This window comes from Chelonia mydas, chromosome 7, assembly GCF_015237465.2.
Source record: "Chelonia mydas isolate rCheMyd1 chromosome 7, rCheMyd1.pri.v2, whole genome shotgun sequence".
NCBI lineage: Eukaryota > Metazoa > Chordata > Testudines > Cheloniidae > Chelonia > Chelonia mydas.
The window spans coordinates 87289435-87312505 of record NC_057853.1 but is presented as its reverse complement, the minus strand read 5'-3'; the positions used below and the strand labels follow the sequence as shown (position 1 = coordinate 87312505).

Below are 23071 nucleotides of genomic sequence, written 5' to 3'. Positions count from 1 at the left end.
CCTCTTGCTCCAGGGCCCAACCACAGGAGTTAGCCATGGCTCCACTCCCCAGGAACAACCTGTCATAACAGCTCTTCCCCTTCCTTCCCTCTGACATGTCTTTGTAGTCCCAGGTGTAGCCCTGCCCCCTTTAATTAGCTCAGTTGGGCCCACCTGCTCTGATACCAGTGCATTGGGCTTGGTCTGTTTCTAGGAACCAGCTACTGACAGTCCTTTTTTAAGAAGCAATTTCTATATCCTAGTTTATAGTGACCATTCTTTTATTATGATAAATGTACTAGCATAGCACATTTGCATTTATATCTTGTGATAGCTCTAGAATTAGCCAGGAAATGGAATTTCTGTCCCATGAACAATAAGATTTTGAAACAAACACTGACCTGAATCTGGACAAAAAGGAAAAAACTGGGATTTTTTTGCAAGACTGAAAATTGTCATATTTTCTTTCAGAAATACCAAAATGAAATATTCTTCCAGCTTCACAGACTCCCCGTGCTGCCCAGTAAGTTGGCAGTGGAACTGGACCGCCTGAGGAGCCAACTAACCAGCCTGGCAGCCCACCAGGCAGGCTGCAAGAAAACAGGGTATGGGGGGAGCCTGGAAGGCTTGCAGGAAACCTTCCAGTTGGACTTTGAAAGTTTTGACAGAATCAATGCATTCTTGCAGAATGTTTAGATTCTGTCAAATCAGCATTTTCAGATGGAAAAAACTATTCCATCAGAAAATTTTCCAACAAGCTCTAGTTTGCTCTTATGTCCATGAGACATTTATGAATCTCAAGGTTTTATTTGAGTGGATTTAGTTTTTACATATAGTTTTATCATGTTTTGGTAATAGGTGGGACTGTGAAAGCTGGGGAAGCCTTCCCCCTTTCTTTTTCAAGTTACTAAAACTATTCTTCACGTTGTACATCCCAAACATTGTCTAGTGAACCGACTATTGACACTAGAAATGATTCTGTTGATGGAGGCAGAAACTAATTCAGCCAAATATCAGAGCATTAACTTAGTTTTCGTCTTCTAACCAATTTGTCTTTCTGAACTGACGTGGCTACATCATCTGCTGCGATCGCAGTGCTGATACAAGCTCAAGTTGCTTGTGGAAACCTGTGCCCTTTCTTCAAAAGATAATAAGTAACAGACCTCTAAGTGTTTGTTGAAAAGAAGAGAAAAAACTGCTGTCTGCTTCCCCATTCCCTAGGGTGCTTCTGCTATTGTTGGGAAGCAGACAGACCATATGCAGCAGTTGAGACTTATAATGGCACATGCTAGTGACAAGAGACATAACATCATAGCAATGGCTCCTGTATGGCTGAAACTATTCATACAAGTTGTGTAGACTAGTAGTTATTGCTACTTCAATTGAGGCTGCATTCTGGATAGTAATAAGTACCATATAAATGTTTCAAATATGCCTTCCTAAACCTAATTAAAACGAAATTCAAAGACTATTAAATACTAGATACTGAAGACAAGCATTGAAATTTTATATTGAAACTTAAGTGTCTATGGAATATTTTATTTTCTACTTTATTCCTTAGACATGTCAACTTATTACAATTTAAACAAGCAAATCCCTTTCCTACAACACATTTACTGACACCGTAGATTATTAAACAATGAAAGTATTCATATATTCATTTTAATTTTCACGCTTTATTCTGCTCATTTTGGGCCTGATCTGCACCACTGCAGTCAACAGGATCATGCTATATGGCCCCAGGTCTGTACTGGGATGTGCTAGCACAATCCTCTGCATTAGTGATCTCAGTAGGGTCCTCACTAGCAGATTCCATGAAGATCAGGGCCTTACTGGGTGTATTTCTCTCACCATGGACAATGAAAATCGATGCAGTCAGTTTCACTTTTAAGCATTCAGCTGACTGATGTTTTGGCTGCAGACACTACAAAGGCATGAGATTTTGTGGTACCATGTTTAACTGAAGCGTCAGGGATTTAAGCAGACATACGATGATGTAATTATTTGAGAAAGAATATGGACAGGACCCTCTACACTTATGAAAGACCTGATGGTACTTTTTATGAGAACAAGTGTTCAAGTCTCTGGTTTAATGTCTCATCCAAAAGATGTCACCTCCAGCACACACACACACACACACACACACTCTATACCATGCGGCAGAACAGTAGAGAAGGAAAAAGGGATTGCATGCCTCAGAAAAAGTAACAATATAGGAGGGAAAAGTTGAACTATTTTTAGGCAACAGCAAGAAATGGAGCTGTGACATAACCCCTACTCCTGGTTCTGCCCAATTCAAGCACTACTGGAATATTGGTTGAATACTGACTCAAAGAGCAAAGTACCACCTACTAAGCCACCAACTTCACTTCCAGGAACAGCTAGATTTCTTGAGGTCTCAAGACTAGTAGGACCCCACTTACCTTATGGACTCTGACAGGATCACAGCACAGGCAAGAATAGTTGCATGTGAGCTAACATACCATTGCTTCTCTGCACAGAAAGCAAATAGCTAACTGCTAGCTGAAAAACTGGGCTATTCTGGCAGTAAACTACAGGTAATTTTTCCTGCTGAAAATGAATTTGGCTTATTATATTTTTGACGAGCAGCTCCCACTGCATTATTGAGAATGCTCTATAATTATGTAAACAATAACTGCTTGCCAGCATTTGCATTTCCAGCCACTTATGGCCTGATTTTGAGAGTGCTGAGAACTTGCAGCTCTCATTGAATTCAATAGGAGCAGCAGGTACTCTGCAATTCTGACAAAGCTCTAAGGACCAACTAGAGGAGTTCAGTCAGTCAGGTATAAGTGAACTCAACTTTGCCATTCAATGTGCAGACTGTTTACAGATGTGTAGGTACTGCAAATGTTATTAGCTAGTTCAATATTGTCACAGCTATGTGATGGTAACACAGCTTTTGATATTATGGTTCTGACTGTGTCACAGCTGTGTGCCAGCGCTCTGCAATGCGCAACTGGGACCTCATAACTGAACCACACAAACACTTCCCTATTCCCGGTTTGTTAGGCTGGGGCAGGGGGAACTGAGAGAGGCACACAAAGAAATGAAAATATACATGGAATATAAAATGGGCATGAAGCAGTGAATGTAACTGTTTCAAAACTACCTCCTCTGATCTAGTGGGACTGGCACTGCCAAGGAATGAAGCAGTGCTGCTGGGGTTCAAAGCTGAAGGCACCAGATCCACCAGGTTTGAGGCTGAGCCCCAGGCCTTTACCACAGAAGCCAAATACTCCTTAAACTCACGGAGAGTTCCATATTAAAAAGGTCCCTCTTGCAGCTTTTCATGCAGGCAGGGATGATTTGGCCGTTATCATTTGTTATTTTTAAGTGGTTAAAAGTGTCAAGGTGTTTTATAGATATAAATATGGAAGTGGTCCCTTAGCAGAAGAGATTACCATCTAGGCACAAGGGCCTGCCCTCTTGGAGCTCACTGCAGGGCGAGGGCTTAAATTCAGAGATGAGGGTAATAAATTAACAAAACAAGGGTAAAAAGAAAAAACAGTGCAGGAGAGAGATAAAACAAGGGTCATAAAACAATAAAAATTACAAAATTGCAAGGGATCATATGTGAATTTGGCTAAACTGACTAAATTCTCGCTGAAATTTGGCAATTAAAGAATGAGCATGTGCACACCATATGTTCACTAGGAAAAGTAATTTACATATTTCCATTTTCAAACTGAAATGATGTGGAAGCATTTCACTTTCTTCTTGTCTGAGCTACAAGATCTATTTTCTCATCTATGTCACAGGGCAAAATGGCTCAAGACAGCTGGAGTGGACGTCACTGCTACTCTGCGTAGGAACAGAATGTCACCTCTTTCTTTTAACACTTGCTGCAAACTGCAACATACAAGAGGGCTAGGGCTGGGTTATTGGAACCGTAGCCAGTAACTGACCCTTCCCTAGTGCTCCTGAGTATTAGTTTTGGAATTCTGCCTGCTGCTCAAAGAAGATGCTACTGGCACCCTCTTCTCTCTTTCTTGTATTCCTGCAGCAGCGACAAGCATTTTGCCTTAAGTGGATAATGCCTTTTGTAACCTAGAATCCAACTCTCCTGTTACTCTTATGTCAATTGTGTCTCTGTAGTTCTTCCACCTCCCTAGTACATATATAACTATGAAAATGTTTAATAATTATCCCCACAGAAATATTTTACAGAACTAAATACTTTTTAGGTTTTAGGTAAGACTAAATATTTTAGGTTTACCACAAAAGACACACTTTCAGGATGATTTTTTTTTAAGCCACATTGTCTTTTCATTGGAAATTTTATTGTTTTACAATATTGCTGTGTAGACTTCCAAATAGAAGGAGGTGAAAAGTTTAGTAAGACTTTCCCATGCAATCAGGTATCTAAAGGTGAATATTTTTGGCAGTTTTCCATTTCCTTGTTGACTTTGTTCACCAGTGCCTTACTAGTCACCAGAGTCTCATAAGGGTACATAGACTTTCATCATCTTCACAAGAAGATACAACTATGAAAATCGAGCCCCACTGGCAATCTGGTACTACATCTTTGGAACAATAGTGTTAAGATAATGTGCTATACTAATGTACTATTAGTGTATTATTGATACTCTACTCATACTATTAGTCTTATATATGTCAAGACTGTGCCCTGATCTGATGCAGCTCTGAAAGGGAGTAAGATCTACTTCAACTGAAGGCAAAGGTAAAGCTCCCGTTAACTTCAACGGAAAAACCATCAGGCAATGTCTTTCCTTTTTCAGTATAATTTTAAGTCAGACTTTTAAACCAATGTTCTTTCCTCTACTAGTTGTAATTATTTGAGCCTAAGTTCATCAATACTTCTGCTTGATACATGATGCAAGTAACATAATTACATCTCAAGACCTAGTCTCATATCATTAGCCAGAGGTTTTGCATCTGATGCCCACAATACTTCAAGTGAAGAATTGCTTTCCAATAGCTGTCATAAATAAGACTCATTATACACGAAATCCCCATTCTTCATTTATATATTCTGTTTGCTCACTCTGGCAGACCTTGGGCTCTTAATACCAATAGATTCTGTGTGCCCTAATATAGTATTTAAAAATCTTTTCTGAAAAGACTTCTACTGTTCATGTTTTCTCTAGGCTTGGATTATTAATTACTATGGCTGTGATGTGCTTTGATTTATTTAAATCAAAGCATGCCTTTCTGGCTTCAGTTGATCTCAGTTTAACTTTAAATAGACATTGCTACAAGCCTTACTGATACAAAGAACATCTGTTTTTGATACATGACATCCAGAGATGCATGGCACTAGTGAACACAGAAACTCAAATAACATCCACAAGCTACCGTGCATCATTATACCTGTACACATTTTGTTTAGTGGTTAAGTAACTGTGAAATTAGACTCTTCTGTAGTATTTTATGAGAGCTATGTGTGCCTCAGTTTCCCCTATATGTTACACTGCTACCCAGTGTGGGGAGAAGATTAACTTTGCTCTCAGGAAAGACTAAGACACATGGGTGAGCAGGTCACCTATCCTTACTGAGTGGAATAAAAAGTCCATAAGGAAGTAGTTGAAACCATCCCAGCCCAACAAGGGGGCCAGAGAGACAATGTAAGCTCCAATGACTCATGGATGTCCCTGCCTCTCAGCAAGGAAGCTGAGCAGAGACCCCAGCTTGAGAATAGTTAAGAGGTGTGAGGTGGGGGAATAAATGGTTGGCTTTTGGAAGGAGTCTAGGATTTCATCTGGGAACTGACTAAGGAAGGAAGTGAGAGAGCGCCTGAAATGGAGTTCACTACAGATTGCTCTGGTGGATTGCTCTGGAATGATCAGAATGGACTGTGCTTTAACTTGTGGTTCACTACGCTACCCTAAGGACTGCCGATGCTATGTTCCGGTTGACGAGTAAATGCCAGCGTAGAAGTCTCTACCAGAAGTCTCTTTCAACTTGATTCACTGAACAGAGATCACAGTGTGAAGCAGCGGGGCTGAACCCAGAGTGCCGTCACAGGAGGCGGCGTGGCCACGTGCCTTCCCTGAAGGAAGAGTGACACAACTTAGGGGTCTGGCACATTGGAAGTCTCTTGCAGGCACCATTCAACGTTGGGGGCATAGCACTGATCTTGTGGATATGTGACAATAACTAAACAAAAGACTAAGAAAATATGGTCTCCTTTCCTGACACATCTCTTTGACGACCTGGGCATCTTGAAAAAGGAAAGAACCCCAATACAATAGCTGCTTAGATAAAGACTAAGGCCCTGGTTCTCATTTACACAAGGGCTTATCTACAAACTAGTGGCATACTCTAATGTGTTCTGCTCTGCCTGTCCCACATTGGCATGAACTAAAAGATACCTAGTGTGTACTGTGTGCACTAGAGACTTTTTGGTTCACACCAGCAGGGGGTGCACAGCTCAGTTACAGTGCAACATGTTAGAGCACTCTACAATTCACACGCCTCTCGTGCACGCTGCAGCTCTGTGTAGAGGGTTTATCTACCCTGGGAGGCATGATGCCCAGTGTGGATAGTCTCAGCAGCAGCATGGACCTTGTGGTACATGTGGTGGCTTGGGCTAGTCAAGCAAGTTCCAACCCAGCGGGGTGGGGGTGGGGGACATGCCACAATGTCCACACTGCTATTTTTAGCAGGCTAGCTTAAGAGAGTGAGCTAGCAAGTGTCTATTTACCTGTGCTGGGAATCACACCTCCCAGCTGCAATGTACACAACCCCTAAAACTCCTTTATACCTCTCTCATAAAGGGACCTTAAAATGGGTGTAAATTGCAGTTATATATAAAGTGACAAATCTGGCATACAGCCATATTCGCCCCTTATGTAACCATCACCAAGTGCAGCACATCCTGAGCCCAGGTCTGTGGCCACAGTCTTTGAAAATTACTTTTATTAAGAAGCAAATACTTTTCCTTACTGAGTTTACACTAGGTAGTTAAAACACGGTGGAATTATAGAGTCAGGATAAGTTCCCCATTATGTCTTCAACCAGCAGCAAGCTGGACTCCTCCCAGCAAGACAGAGTACATATCTTTCATTTTCTACATTTCAGTGAATGACACTCCTATTCATTAAACGTAATAGAGACTTAGGGGATCAGGGTTAAGGGGAAATAGGACATGGCCAGGTCTCTCTTCCACCACAGCAATCACTGGCTGCTATAATGGCCCCTTAGGCTACTGTAGCCCTTTCAGGAGTCTGATTTGTCTTGCATACCCCCAAGTTTCACCTCACTTAAAAACTACTTGCTTACAAAATCAGACATGAAAATACAAGAGTGTCACAGCACACTACTACTGAAAAATTGGTTACTTTCTCGTTTTTACCATATAATTTTGAAATAGATCAAAAGGTGATTCAAAGCGCTTTCTGTGGACTGCTCAGCCACAGCCAAGGATCAAAGCCTTTCAACTGAAGTTGATAGTAATAAGATGAGTCTAGAGTACACAATTTGGATCCAAGTCCAAAATTTCCCTAGTATGACAGGGATTTGTTCTAGCCCACACACATTATAACATGTTTTCCTGTCCAAAAGAGATGGGAAGGGAATTTGATACTCCATGGCACCTGGAGACTAATATAGGGGAAAAAAGACAATGAATGTGACAGACTTGAATTTAAAATGATATCACGACTGTTTGATCTTATTTCTGGTTCAACTTTTAATAGTATTTTTATATCTTCACATGTAGTAAGGTGTGCTACACAGATTCATGCAAAACTTTATTAATGTAATAGAGCTTAAAATCTATTGTTAATATATTTATTTATGATCTCTCCATTGTCTAAATATTAAATCAGTTCTCCCCTTTTATTAACTGAAGCAACTGGTCCAAAAAAAATTCTGGTCATCAAAAAAAGAAAAAGACTAACTTTTAATAGCAGTTTTAGGACAACGAATTAGCTTATTAAAGGCTACCCTGGTGGAGATCTATAATCCATAACATTATTTCCTGGTTCCAAGTACTTATCTGTGGATAAGATATTCACCGTGGGTGCAACTCAAATAACCTACGCCTGCCAAAGTCAGAGGAGAGATGCAGAAAATGGGACAATCTGCAGAAGTGATTCCATATGGAACTGGGCAAGAATGCATTCTTCTGCTTAGTAGAAACTCCTTTAATCTAGGGGACACAATCAATAAATGATAAGTATTCTAGCAGCAAGACAAGTAAGTTCCTCAAGATAACTCTGAAAGTTCATAAAGGCAAAGGCCACAAAATAGAATTAAAACATTCTGCAGGGTTCACCACTAATCACCTCATCCTCTTTTAAGTTGTGGAGTCTCAGTGTAATCAGTTGCTCAGATCATTTCCTGGAAGGCAATTCTCATTTTTGACAAAGCATTGGTTTCTTTGCAACCTAAACTAATTATAGCACAGTATAAACATGTTAATACCCTAGGCATGAGGAGCTAAATTCAGAGATGGATCAAATGGGGACAATTCTGTTGAAATCATTGGAGATATACCAGTTTTATTCAGATCTAAATGTGTGATGTGTTATATGACCTGCAAATAATTTAAGTCCCGACTGTGGCATTTGTAAGTTTTGGGGTACACAGGAAAAGGAGAAGCAGGGGAATTCACTCAGGTAAGGGTGATATTTCTATGGCTGGCTATGCTGCTTTGTACCAGAGGAGAACACAATGGGGCCCTAATACAGGAGAGAACCAGAGCCATCATCATCTTCTAACATGCAATATTTGGCATTCATTTAATTAACACACACACACTCCTTAAATAACAATTATAAGAAAGATTTTGGCTAGGGCTCTCCTCCCTAACTTTACACTATATGCCAAATTCTGTTCTCCAGTGTAAATCTGGAGTGACTCTACTGACTCCAACAAAATGACTTCAGAAATACAACTGTGTTCCTGAATGAAGAATTTGGACCATATTTTTAATTATATCATCAGTGAACTGAGATGCCAATAGTTTTCCATTCATTATTTTAATAACACTAATTGTATATCCAATACTAAAAACTGTAAAGAATATTTTCATGCCTATCGATGCCCAAAGTGTTCAATGTCAGTTGAAAAAAATACTACTTTGCTTATTGGTAAAATACCTTGAGAAACACTGTTCTTCTAATATGTTATTATAGACACATTGCTTTCTAGCTTAGCTCTCACATTGAATATTTTCCACCTGTGGCTATCATATAATTTTGAAAAAGAGAAAGTCACCAGGTTCAAGGGGTTTAGTTCAAAACCTGTGGATTGATCTTTGCACTAAGCTGCTGTTAAGATATATGGGAAACAAATTGCAATGCTTTAATCAAAGACACACTGGAATTGTTGCTAACTTGAGATGAATATCCTTAGGGAATACTAAGTGGAGATCGTTGGGGTTTTGGGCTTTGTTTTGGTCTTATGACAGTAACACAACTGTGTTGAAAAGTGACTTTTGGGGGACATGGCCTCTGAGTTCCTCTGAGATCACCAAGAATGACTTAGAGGGGAAGATGGACTGGTCTTTTAAAAATATTTAGAAAATAACATAGAATACATATGCAGTTCAGCAAAAAATTTGAGTGATCCATGCTAATTGAAGTATGGATGGTATTGCTGCCAACATGAAGTACACGACAGCTCCTAAAACCCTCCTTACATTATCAGGAGAGCAAGAGGTGGATGAACATTTATCCTCTTGGGGGAATAGGTGGTGTTTCATTTTTTTTTAAGTGATCACCTGCTTGTTGCCATGTTCTTTGCAATCCATGACAGCCATGTGCCCTTATTTTGTTCCTCTAAAGAACATATATAAAACCACAAAGAGAAAAAGAAAACTTACCTGTCAACCTCACCATTGTTTTGTCTTTATGGATTGTTGGAGATATTTAAAGTTTTCCTTTATTTATGCTGATGACATTCTTTTCCCCAAAAAAACAGGTTTCTTGAATTCCTGTTAGGAAGCCCAAACCTGAATACAAGCGCAGTATGCAAATGTCAAGTCCAGAAATTGCCATTATTGTATTGGTAATAGAGCTAGGTGACATTTTTTGGCCAAAACTTATTTATGGCAAAAGTATGAAGATTTGCTACAACTGAAGCATTTCACAAATTCATGTCAGTTTTGCCAAACTAATCATATTTTTTTAAAAAGCAATTTTTTTTTGAAAAAGGTCAAAATGGTTTGTTTTCACATTTTTAATTTCAATTCAAAATGACTTTGTACAAAATTTCCTTCATTTCTTTAAATTAAATGTTAAAAAATGCTTAAAATCAAAACAAAGCAGTATGTGTCAATTTTTCTTCAACTTTTCAATTCACCAAAAAAAAATCATTAAATTTAGATTTGCGAGTCATCCTGAAACATTTTTGTAAATGTTGCCAGTGAACTAAAAAATCAGATATTCACATAGCTCTAATTGGTAGTTAATATGTACACATTTTAACTTGCCGCTTGCAAGTCCTGTGATCCCAAAGAATCAAAACAGTCTATTCTGAAAAAACAAGCTTCCTTGTTCACACACATTATGGGGAAAGGTGCTTTATTAGGTGCTTTTGCTCTTACAGACTGGGTCACAGACCCAGACCCAAGGTTTAGAAAAAAATTCTAGTGAAAATGGCAGAGATAGCATACATCCTGCAAACCTTGACTTATGTGAGCCCTTCCATTAATACTGGACTACTTGGGTAAGTAAGGACTGCTCATGTGACTAAGGGTCTGCTTGTTGAGCTGCTAGTTTCAGGAAAGGATGCGAGATATTGGTTATTTCTTACATAAAAAAGAAAAAAATGCTTTTGTGATTTACAGATTGCCCTGGCAATAGTCATTTGAACAAACAGAACCCTGAATACCCCTAATGATTACCTCACCTCGGTAGTACAATGATACTTTCAGTCATGACTGAAGCCTGCTAATCTTACATGTTTGCCTTTCATAGGGAATTATGTAATCTTAAGGGATAATCTTGTTTTGCTTTCTGGACCACACCATCTGAGGAGCAATTGACAACATAGGCTGCTTCTATGCTACCTTGTTCAGTTTCTCATATTTCCTTTGAAGAATCCAGGAAGAATGAATTTTATGCCATTTTAAACTAGTATGTAGTATGCATGCCAAGTTCTTTCATAAAGATAAAAAAGTAACAGGTAACATAAATGTAATATGGCATAAGTAAGTATTGATGAACTTATGATGCTATCAGATAAAAATCCAAAGGTTTACATATCCCTTAACCACTAAAACTACAAAATGCCTAGCATTCCAAACTGAGACATCACTTCTTACAAATAAATATGGGGGACTTGGAATAAAACTTCACAACCAGACATATACTGGTAGTTACAGTACATATTGGATGTTCCTTTCTTAATCAGTACTTTTTCCAATAGCCACTTTCTCCAAATCTCATATGAACATCCCCTTATCATGGGGAGAGATCTTGAAGGGGAATGGGGGAGGAAATCTTTTGTGAAAGGTATGCTTAATTCAAACTGCAGAGAAGACTAACAGCCAGTAGAAAAGAAGGATTTTCAAGGGCAGGAGATGCTGAGGTGATACGCTAGGATAGCGTTCATTTGATCTTATTCTTGATTTTTTTACATATTTAAAAAGATACGAGTGAATTCTGTGCTTCTGAAATTTAGACCTCATGTTAATAGTTCTAACCACATGTAGCGCAAGCAGGTGCTGTGAAAGTTAAGGCAGAGCTGAATGTGAACACACTTCAGTCCTGGCATGAAGCACTTCTGTTTCAGCTCTCTCTTAGTAGAAGAAGTTGCTAATTGTAATGCATTCAGTGCAACTGCAAATCAAATGTTAAATGTGGAGCAGATAAAAAAGTTAAAAAACAATGTGTATTGTTTACATTTTATATGCATTTAAAGATTTACAGATGACACCCATAATCTCAGGAACTGGGAATGTTACAATGATTAAATCAAACACAACATTTACAAAAACTAATAACATCTTCCTTGCCCTCTGCAGTCGCGGTCTCACCAGCTAAGTAAAGATCTAGTGAAACAGATGAATCTTACTCTGCTTGGGAAGCACAACACATCTGGACAGCCAGCCAGAGAGAATATGCTCTAAGCAAATACCCTGGAGCTGATTCTGGAATATTCCATCCCAGGAACTGACAGGAAGAAGAATGATCTAGCGAACCCTAACCTAATGTGAGAGAGAGAACCTTCCGATAGCTGGATCACATACCACTTAGGACTTTATAGGTTGTAGCCAGCACCTTGAACTGCATTTGTAAACAGACAGGTAGCTAGTGTAGAAAACAGGAGCTCACTACATGCATCCGACGAAGTGGGTATTCACCCACAAAAGCTTATGCTCCAATACGTCTGTTAGTCTATAAGGTGCCACAGGACTTTTTGCCGTTCATTCATGTGGTGACCCATTACTTTCTGTATTAGCTGAAGCTTCTAGGTGCTTTTCAAAGCTAGCCCCAAGCAGAGCACATGGCAGTAACATAGCCTTTAGATTACAAAACAGAGATTGTGTCAAGATCTGCATTAGAGGGGAAAGATGAAAAGAGAGTACTAGGTGCCAGCTTTGCCACCCGGAAATACAGCAGCAGCACTGCATCGAATAAGAGCCTAAGACCACAAATTAGACTTGCAAGGTTTGGACAAACACCTCTAAGAGAAAAGGAGTAGTTATGGCACCTTAGAGACTAACCAATTTATTCTTTTTGCGAATACAGACTAACACGGCTGCTACTCTGAAACCTCCAAGAGAAGGTGTGTCATGGTGATAACGAAAATATCCAGAGGAATTTCTGTCTTTCAGTGTCACTTCCATTGAACCTAAGCCAGTTCACATTCTTATATTGGTCAGACACTGTGAAACACAGATAAAGAAGAGATCGCTAGCACATGAACTGATAGCTTATCAATGTCTTTGGTTGTAAAATTTATGAATTACAGAGACAGGATTTTAAAGGTTCCTTTTTTGCTCATTCAAAATATATACATGCATTTAACATACTAGCTTCATAATATGACATGTAATTTTGACATTAAGTACTATTTATGTATCCCTTATCAGACACATGCTTATGTTAAAGCAACTTAATGGCAGCTATAATACCTGTAATTGCTGTAACTACCATAGAATTATTTACTGAACTATAATTATCAATTCTCTGGAGGAGACAGCCTTGAGGAAAAAGGAAGTGAAGTGTGCAGGATATAAAATAATTAAACACATGCCCGGACAGCTCCCTGCAGATGTCATGAAATCTATGCATTTCTTTAATTTAATTTGCATATTACAAACAAAATTTTAACACTCATTTATATTACAGAGGCATGTGTTTAATTTGAAGTGTTCACCATGCTTCATAATTAAAATGCAACAAGCCAGATTCTGATCTCAGTTTCCTATAAATCTGGCATAACTTCAGTATAACCAATGGAGTCATTAAGGGCTAGATTTACAAAGGGACTTCAGTGACTTTCCGCCACTTAGGTGCCTAAATCCCAGAATCAGGAATCACTAGTATTCACAACTCCCATCCCCTCAGCTGCTGCCTAATTCTGTAGGCATCTAAATTCACACGGCACCTAAGCTTTCGCAGTAAAGTTCCTTAGGCACCTATGTTTCTGCCTCTAGGCATCCAGATGCCTAAGCCCCAGTGCAGTTCACAAGCCAGAGAAAGATAAGCATTCTTCTACCTAACTGGCCTGCCAGGCCCAATCCACTAAGCGGGCTCTGAGGAGTAGATGGGATTTGAACAGGGCTCTACCATCTCTCAGGAAAGTACCCTAACCACTGGGGTGTGCAATATTCCCAGTTGGGTCTCCCTCAATCCTCTTTTATTGAAGCTGTTTCACTTATGATAAGTTATAAGTCAAAGAGAGAACGCATGCATGAGAATGACTCTAGCCCAGTGGTTAACACACCAACCCAGGATGTGGAGGTCCAGTATTCTGCTCTAATGATGTGTTAGTTATTTATCCAAAGGGGAACAGCTTCAACAAGAGTGATCAAAGGATCCCCACATCAGACTAGCCCATATCCCAATGGTTAGGGCACTTACCTGACATGTGACAGACCTCTATTCAAATCTCTTCTCCTTATTAAGCAGAGGGGGCATTTGAACTGGGGGTTTCCCACATCCCAGGAGAGTGGCCTACCCACTGGGCTAAAACTTTTGAGGGAGGGCCTCCTCCTTCCCCCTCAGTGTCTTGCAAGGAGCGCCTTAGAAGCCTGACTCTAAGAGAGGGTTCAGAGCTCAGAATCCCATGCAGGATTATAGGCACCAAACTTCATGAATGGGGTGGGCTTTAGGACCCACCCCTCTCCTGGGCATCTCCCACTAGCTAGCTTAGGTGGCTGCCCACTCACATGGCTGGCTTTTGTGAATCCCATTCTTAGGCATCTATCTCTCACCATTCATTGTATAGGTTTCAGAGTAGCAGCCGTGTTAGTCTGTATTCCCAAAAAGAAAAAGAGTACCTGTGGCACCTTAGAGACTAACAAATTTATTTGAGCATAAGCTTTTGTGAGCTACAGCTCACTTCATCGGATGCATTCAGTGAAGTGAGCTGTAGCTCACGAAAGCTCATGCTCAAATAAATTCGTTAGTCTCTAAAGTGCCACAAGCATTCATTGTATAGGGAGCCTGATCACCTAGCCCCAGACGTTGTGAATTCCAGTGATTTTCCAAATGCCTAAAAGTTAGCACTGGTGCCTCTTGGCATTGCAATGCCTAAATGCCTTTGTTAATTTAGCCCTAAGAATATACCTCAGTGTAACGGACCTCACAATATGGCTTCATATGTGCAATCTGAATTTCTGGAATCACTCTTGTATTTCACTTTAAAACAGAAACACATGTATAATTACTGTTCTTAGAACCAGTAACTTAACTTTTAGCATTTCAAAATAATTCTCCCTGTTTAGCACATTTCTATGTATGTATTTTTAGATTTGTTGGCCACAATACCTGGCTATGGCCAAGGACAACAGAGTGCATCATAGGACATGGGGATACAAATATGGTTTGAATCCTTCTGTGCATTAGGTCAGTTCCCTGGTGTAAGTAACAGTAGCCTGAAGCTCTAATTTAGACCAGTTGCCTATGGCCCTATGGTCCCATTATGGCAGGCAGGGATCCATGGGGTAGGGAGCCCAAGCCACACCCTTCCCCCACCAACTACACCCTCTATGCTGGTCACAGGTGGGCATATGAACTGCTATATTGACAGTATGCTGCCACAGGATCCCCTTAGATTAGGGTGACCCTCCCGTGGCTCTGCAGCCTTACAGCTGGCCATATTGAACCATCCTCCTTCCCTCTACTTTGGAGCTGAGTGCCATATAAGGCTTCTGGTGTTAAAGCAGTTATACACTCAGTCTGTAGAATGTGGAGTTCAAGGGACATGTATATGCCCCTCAGTGATATCTGTTGCTCAAAAAGGTTCTGTGATTACATACATAGGCTTGCAGCTCCTACAGTCTGACGCTGTGAAGACAGTATATTCAGGGTCTGAACTTCAGCTGCTCCCACCGAAGTTCATAAAACTGACTTCTGTGAGAGCTAGTTGGCACTGAACTCTACTGTATACCACCAAGATGACTTATGGAACTATATAAATAATATAATAATTTATAAACCTAAAAAAATATACTGAATCTAAGGTACGGTACATTTTTATCCTTAACTTGTTTTTGGCTTAAGTAGTTATAGTAATAATTAACTATATATATATATATATTTTAAAACCCTCTTTATAAAGAATAGAGCAGAAAGAACAAGAAGGGGAGGCCATGTCTGACAAGTAAAATTGAAGGTACAATATAAAAAGAAGCTTAATAAAAGTTTCCAATTAAAATAATTATATTACTTGGTGCTTTCAGCAATACCAATTTTATACTTTTGTAATCAGCTTCAGAATTTAAATATATGAAAAGAGAATACATATTATATTTGGAATTTACAAATCTGTAGCATAAAATATTGGCAAGGATGGATTCCTGGGCAAAATTATCCTTTAGCTTTCACTATACCCAAAAAGAAAAGGAGTACTTGTGGCACCTTAGAGACTAACAAATTTATTTGAGCATAAGCTTTCATGAGCTACAGCTCACTTCATCGGATGCATCTGTAGCTCACGAAAGCTTATGCTCAAATAAATTTGTTAGTCTCTAAGGTGCCACAAGTACTCCTTTTTTTTTTTGCGAATACAGACTAACACAGCTGTTACTCTGAAACCGTCATATTTCACTAGTGTCATTCAGTGCTACTTTGAAAATTGTATCCAAACTCTGTGTAAAAGGACAAAATTATATAAAATGGCAATATGAAAGTCACTTTGCACATAACTCTTGAAATATTCAGAATACAACTTGCTGTCTGGGGATGTGAATGCATTTCAACTTGCAAAGAACAAAGGGGGAAATAATACATAAAACCTGCTGATGATGTCATGATCCGGAAATGATCATGCAATATTATAAATATTAACAAATGTGCCAGTCACTCACTTGCAATGTAAAGGTTCTTGAATTTTATGGCTGCAGATTCTTTTTTTTTTAAACATACAAATACTAACTTGACAATAAAAGACTGTGCACAATAAAAAGCCGTGCTTTTATCTGTCATGTGATGGGTTCAATTAGCATTATATTAAACATGTGTAGTATATCCTAGGAGAGCCACTGATACACTATGCAAAAAGTAACTGGCACATTAAATAAAACTAAGGGCTCAATCCTGCTTTTGTTGAAGTCAATAGTAAAATTCCTGCCAAATTCAAGAGAAGCATTCTCTGGCCCCGAGTCTTTTTAAATGCAATGTGTTCAACATATGAGTAAGTGTTCTGGTGTGCCCTGTAGCATTTCGAGCCTTTCTGTTGCGGATTGACAGATCACCATTGGAATCAGTTTTACAGTGGCCCTTTAGCTGTTCTTTCCATTTAAGACAAAATGGCAGACAAGAGGTACAACAGAAGCACCTGAGAATGATGGTGAGGATGAAAAATGTTTCTCTTCTGGACCACCTTGAAAGAACAAAGTAGAGCATATACTCTACAGATTTCCTGCTAATAAGCAAGCAAATCAGTAGAGGGTCATGCTGGTAAGATTGTGCTTTACATGTAACCTTTGGGTGGGCTAGAGTTCACTTCATTGCCCTTCTCCAGTGCCTTAAAAAAAACCCAACTCCCATAGAAAGACCCAGAGTTGATTTTCGGCAAGGATTGCACAGGGTCAACCTTCCCACATTCAAGTCCCAAAAGGAACTAAAGAAATGAATTTAATTAAATAACTTTATAAAATCTGAACTGTTCAGTCCCCACAGAAACAGCTCCCAAAAGCTTAGGTTTTGTTCACCTAAGTCTCAGTTACAGTCTTTGGTCACCAAATCTAGACAGTCTGCTGAGTCTAAAACAACGTCTTCCCTCCACTTGCTTGTAGGAATCTGCAGTTGGAATCCAGGCAGACTCTTCCTCTGCTGACATCACTGCTAGCCAGTCAGCTAACTGATTAACCAATCACTCAGTTAAGCATATAGATTTAAAGAAAACCCTGCTGCAAAATGCTTCAGAGTTAAGGACAACAGCTGGCTTTCTGCTCCTGGGCTCTGCTTCTCCCAACTCACACAGGGCACATGGCCCTTTGTAAAGCAGCTACCCTTATGGAGTCTGACCCCAGCAACAGGGAACCTATTGAAACATATCCAAAACTACCACACCCAATTTCAGAAGCTTCTGGAGGTGTAGCGCTTAATCAGCCTAGCAACAATGAACCAGACACAACTCACTCCTACCTCCCGCCAGTGGGTCTCTCTTAAAGAGATATTAGGCACATGAGTTACAAATATATAGGCTTCAGAGTAGCAGCAGTGTCTGTATTTACAAAAAGAAAAGGAGGACTTGTGGCACCTTATAGACTAACCAGTTTATTTGAGCATAAGCTTTCGTGAGCTACAGCTCACTTCATCGGATGCATATATAGGCTGTTTATGTTTCCCCATGCTGTCTCACCAATAGTTTGTACTATTATCTTATGGTATACACCAGTGGCTCTCAACCTTTCCAAACTATGGTACCCCTTTTCAGGAGTCTGATTTGTCTTGCGTACCCCCAAGTTACACCTCACTTAAAAACTACTTACTTACAAAATCAGACATAAAAAACAAAAAAGTGTCAGAGCACACTATTACTAAAAAATTGCTTATATGGTAAAAATGAGAAAGTAATTGTAAAATAAATCAATTGGAATATAAATATTGTACTTTCAGTGTATAGCAGTGGTTCTCAAACTGTCGTGCTGGTGACCCCTTTCACATAGCAAGCCTCTGTGTGTGTGTGACCCCCCCTCCCCTTTTAAATATGTAAAGAAGCGTTTTTAATTTAACACCATTATAAATGCTGGAGGCAAAATGCGGTTTGGGGTGGAGGCTGACAGCTCACAACCCCCAATGTAATAACCTCGTGACCCCCCTGAGGGGTCCCGACACCCAGTTTGAGAACCCCTGGTGTATAGTATATAGAGCAGTATAAACAAGTTGTTGTCTGTATGAAAATTTAGTTTGTACTGAATTCACTAGTGCTTTTTATGTATCCTGTTGTAAAACTAGGCAAATATCTAGATGAGTTGATGTACTCCCGGAAGACTTGTGTACCCCAAGAGGTATGTGTACCCCTGGTTGAGAACAACTGATACACACTATCCCCTCTAGCAATGAAGACAGATACAGTTCCCATGCTCACAAACTTCAAAGTGTAGCAGCAACCCTTTGTTTTGCAATCAGTGTGAATAAAACTCATTTCCTAGTTGGATTAATGAAGCATAGTTGTGCTATGAGAGTGTTCATTCTCTTAAGGCTGGACAATGCTAGCCCATTACTTTCTTTGCCTTCTATCCACCAATTTACAACTCAGAAGCAGCAAACAAACAATCTGAAAGATCAAGTGGCAGACTGACAAATGCAAGGAGTAAGAAAAGGAAAACAAACAATCTCTATGCTAATTCATTTGTGGGCTTTTCTTGATCAAAGAGTTAAAAGCTTAGCACTCAAAAGACACTGGATGACTCTTCCCCCATGGTATATTGTAAATCACTTGTGTTAGACACAGCCTGTGCTCAGCATTGCAACACCTAACTGATTTAGGAACATCAAACTCATTTTCAAAAGGGATATAGGCATTTAGGAGCTAAAATCCCAAAGGATTTTGGCTCCAAAGTGCCTTAATTTGAAAATGAGATATATTCTCCTAAATCAGTTAGGCATTGCAATGCTGATCAAGCAAAGCCTAAATATTTTTAAATATCTGGGCCATAGAGTGGTGCATAGATAGTATGTATATATTGAAGTAAACATATTCCAAGATTACCAAGCCATGACAAAAAATCCTGGGTGGAAGTCTCCCTTGAATTACTGAGGGACAATAGGAAAAGAAAGAAAAAATAAATATACAGAAGATGTAGCATGAGTAACTGTCGAAGTAGCATTGCACAAAAAAGTTTGCAAACTCATATTTAATGGTTTTGATAAAGAACCATTATTTCTGATTATGGGTCTGTCCCTGGCATGATGGAACACACGGTTGTCATTCTCTTTTGTTGCTGTAAGAGGCTCAGTGTAAAGTTTTTAAGAGTTGCACAGGCTACTAAGCACCCACGTGACATAAAAAGTCTCTGAGACTTAAGCTCCTACATGACTTTTAAGATTCTTATTCCCATCTTCAATCACTTTAGATATTTATGAAAATTGTACCCAGTTGCAAATGAAACATTCACACACAGTTTCTAGCCAGCAGATATATACCCAGGAAATAAACAATATATTTAGTGTACATTAGAATTTGACTAATGAAGAGACCACACGCTTGAGGAAAACGATACATCTTTCATATTGAAAAAAAATAATCTCCCTTAAAAAAAAAAGTCTAAAGTCCTGATCCTGTATCATCATCCTGGACAGATTTCAATGAAATTGTGCACAGATACAGCAATATGCTTGCTTGGAGGACAATGAAGGATTGAGGCCCAAATCCTTAAAATTGATTTATTGTTGAAAGTGAACCATTCTCCTCAGATGCAACAGTGAAGTAAGCAAATCTAAAGAGAATCTGTTTGAGATCCACTTGCTTAATACTCATCCTACTCTCTCACTTTTTTGATAGAATATTATGAGAAAAGTACTTCTCATGGCATTTCCCACTACAACCACATGGTTTGAATCTGCGAAGTAAACCACAAGAAGAAAACCACATGTTTACAGCTTGGGAACACCAAGAGGGGAAACCATTCTTACGGCATTTTGAACTAGAAGAGATACATTATAAGGTTTCTTGATCGTCTTGCATCATTGACAGATCAGTTTTAATATTAACTTGATCACACAGCTTAGTCAGGTTAACATAAAAGCAATACATGACAGGCAAATTGGAGAAAGGAGTGAAACTGAACAAATTTGTCTGAGAGAAGTGAGTAAGATTTTAAATTTAATTTGCATAAATAGATAGTATTTGAATTTGTGAGAGTCGTATTTAAAAGATATAGCAGGTTGAAATGCCAGTCACACACAGGTGTCCCCAAAATCCCACTGAATAAACATCTGAGCAACTAGATGTATACTGTATGTAAAAATGTTGCTAAATAGTTTGAGTATCCAAACAAATTACCTGATCAGACTGCAAGTTAAACTAAAAACATAGCCATTCCCCTTGATGCTGTAACATTTATTCATGCAAGAAGTTCCATTGACATCAATGGAATCATTCACGTGAGTAATGCACTACCTGCATGAGTAATGTGTGTAAAACTGGACCCTAACATAGGTGAGCCATTGCCCAAAGGGGAGGCAATAGCACTCACTATCTGCAGCTAGGGGAGGCCAGGGTGAACCCAATCAAAAATTGAAGATCAAAAAACCCCATTTAAAATAAAAAAGTCAAGATACTATCAAATTATACTCTGATACTCATTTATAGATTCATAGATACTAAGATCAGAAGGGACCATTATGACCATCTATTCTGACCTCCTGCACAACGCAGGCCACAGAATCTCACCCACCCACTCCTGCGAAAAACCTCTCACCTATGTCTGAGCTATTGAAGTCCTCAAATTGTGATTTAAAGACTTCAAGGAGCAGAGAATCCTCCAGCAAGTGACCCGTGCCCCATGCTACAGAGGAAGGCAAAAAACCTCCAGGGCCTCTTCCAATCTGCCCTGGAGGTAAATTCCTTCCCGACCCCAAATATGGCGATCAGCTAAACCCTGAGCATATGGGTAAGATTCACCAGCCAGATACTACAGAAAATTCTTTCCTGGGTAACTCAGATCCCACCCCATCTAACATCCCATCACAGGCCGTTAGGCCTATTTATCATGAATATTTAAAGATCAGTTGATTACCAAAATCATGTTATCCCATCATACCATCTCCTCCATAAATTTCTGGATTATCATCCTGTCAGGACAAAAATCACTTCCTTGTATTCATCCAAAAAGTAAGGACATTTCCTGTATTCATAATGAACTAAGAACCATCAAATTATGCAATTTGAAAAAAGATCCACAATAATTCTCTCTTTATGACTGAAGTCAGTGAGTTCAGAAAGTAGTTTAGCCACTAGCTACACGAAATAAAAGTAACTTGATTTCACCTTAAAGTGCATGCTTATATCTATTTAAGGCAATGGAAGTGCTCACAGGCTTAAAGTTATCCATCGGATGAATTGTTGTTGGGAATGGGGCTGGACTTAAGCATTTACTTAAGTGCTTTCCTGAACAGGGGATTTATTTCCTTGGCAGGCAGCCGTGCAAATAGAGAAAGGAGTAAAAAAGCCACACAGACACAAAATGCAAAAAGAGTATTTCTTTCTATATCTGCCTGCTGTGCTTAGTGGGCTTCCTTAACTACATCTTGAGCTAAATGTTATTGAAAAGCACGGTACTGTAGTTATTTCAAGACACAGTCTGCATTTGCTCTATGACTGGGTGGGCACACATTATATAAATCACTTTCAGCTAGACTGTAGGCTATAAAAAGGGAATTTTTTTCCTTAGTGATTTTAGTTTTGAAAGTTCTGAAGTGTCTAGATATTGGGCAAAGTCCAAAATGTTCATTTTATTGCACTCATCTCTCTCTCTCTCTCTCTCAGCAACTCCTTTCCTAGAGAGTTGGATGCATACACTTCAACGTTTATGTAGGCCAAGCTGTATACCCAGTGAGAGAACAGCATGTTAAGCTGTTGCCTCTGATGTGTATGCAGCATCAGGGGATGCAAGAGATGCCTCTGCCTGCAGTCCCAAATGGCCACTCTGTGGGTCTTATTAGGGGAAATCAGGCTTTCCTGGTTTTCCAATTTCCACCAAAATTAACAGGGTTCTGTCTACTGATACCTAGAACATTCCCTGACATTTTGGAGTGGATTGGATGTGGTGTTCAAAAGCTGACACATTACAAATGGACAGACAGATAAATCACATTGAGTTGACTGCAGGGCTTCAAATTTGCTCAGCCAGTAAAAGTCACCGAACACTTCCCTTTATAGCCCCTTGTTTATAATTACTTATGAAACTTTGCCAATCTTTATGGTTCTGACTGAAATTTTCCTTACCTGGTCTTCGCTTCAGGCAGCTATACCCTTTTTTTCCCTTTTGAAAAATATGTTAGCAAAACCAATGAAGCCATTTCCAAGAATGATGTTTGAAGAAGCAAGTAATTTTGTCCATGTTAGCCAATTTTTCTGATCCCCCCCCCCCACGATTATTAATAACTCTACACAGAACCTAGGGATTTTGGCTCAGAAACATGCCTTAGTGCTTTGGGGGAATTAGCAGCAGATAGTTGAGGCCTTGTGTTAAAGATGGGAGGATGTATCATTACACTGAAATGGGTTTTCTTTCATGCTGCAGAACAGACTGATAAATATATCCCTTTTATCAACATTAAAATGGATATCACACTTGCTTACCCTCCAGAACCACCTAGAGCCATTAATTCGGAAGTAATTTCAAATACTGAATACCTAGTTATCACTTTTTGGGTAAGATATACAGTATCTGTCCACATTTGTTTAAAGAACGGCAACTAAAAGCCAGATTCAGCGGCTCCATCAAAACTTCCTTGCTAGATTATCTCTAAGA

The 23071-nt window shown here is 39.3% G+C and overlaps 1 long non-coding RNA gene across 1 annotated transcript in view; it reads right to left on the bottom strand.

Annotated features, from left to right (window-relative positions):
* Window positions 1-1665: 1665 nt before the first annotated feature.
* Window positions 1666-23071, bottom strand: part of LOC122466745 — a 79329-nt gene continuing 57923 nt past the window's right edge. Inside the window, exons 2-3 of the long non-coding RNA XR_006292506.1 lie at window positions 9794-9922; window positions 1666-1903 (exon numbers count right to left, since the gene is read on the bottom strand). This is a non-coding gene — a long non-coding RNA (uncharacterized LOC122466745). The remainder of the gene's footprint in view (window positions 1904-9793; window positions 9923-23071) is intronic.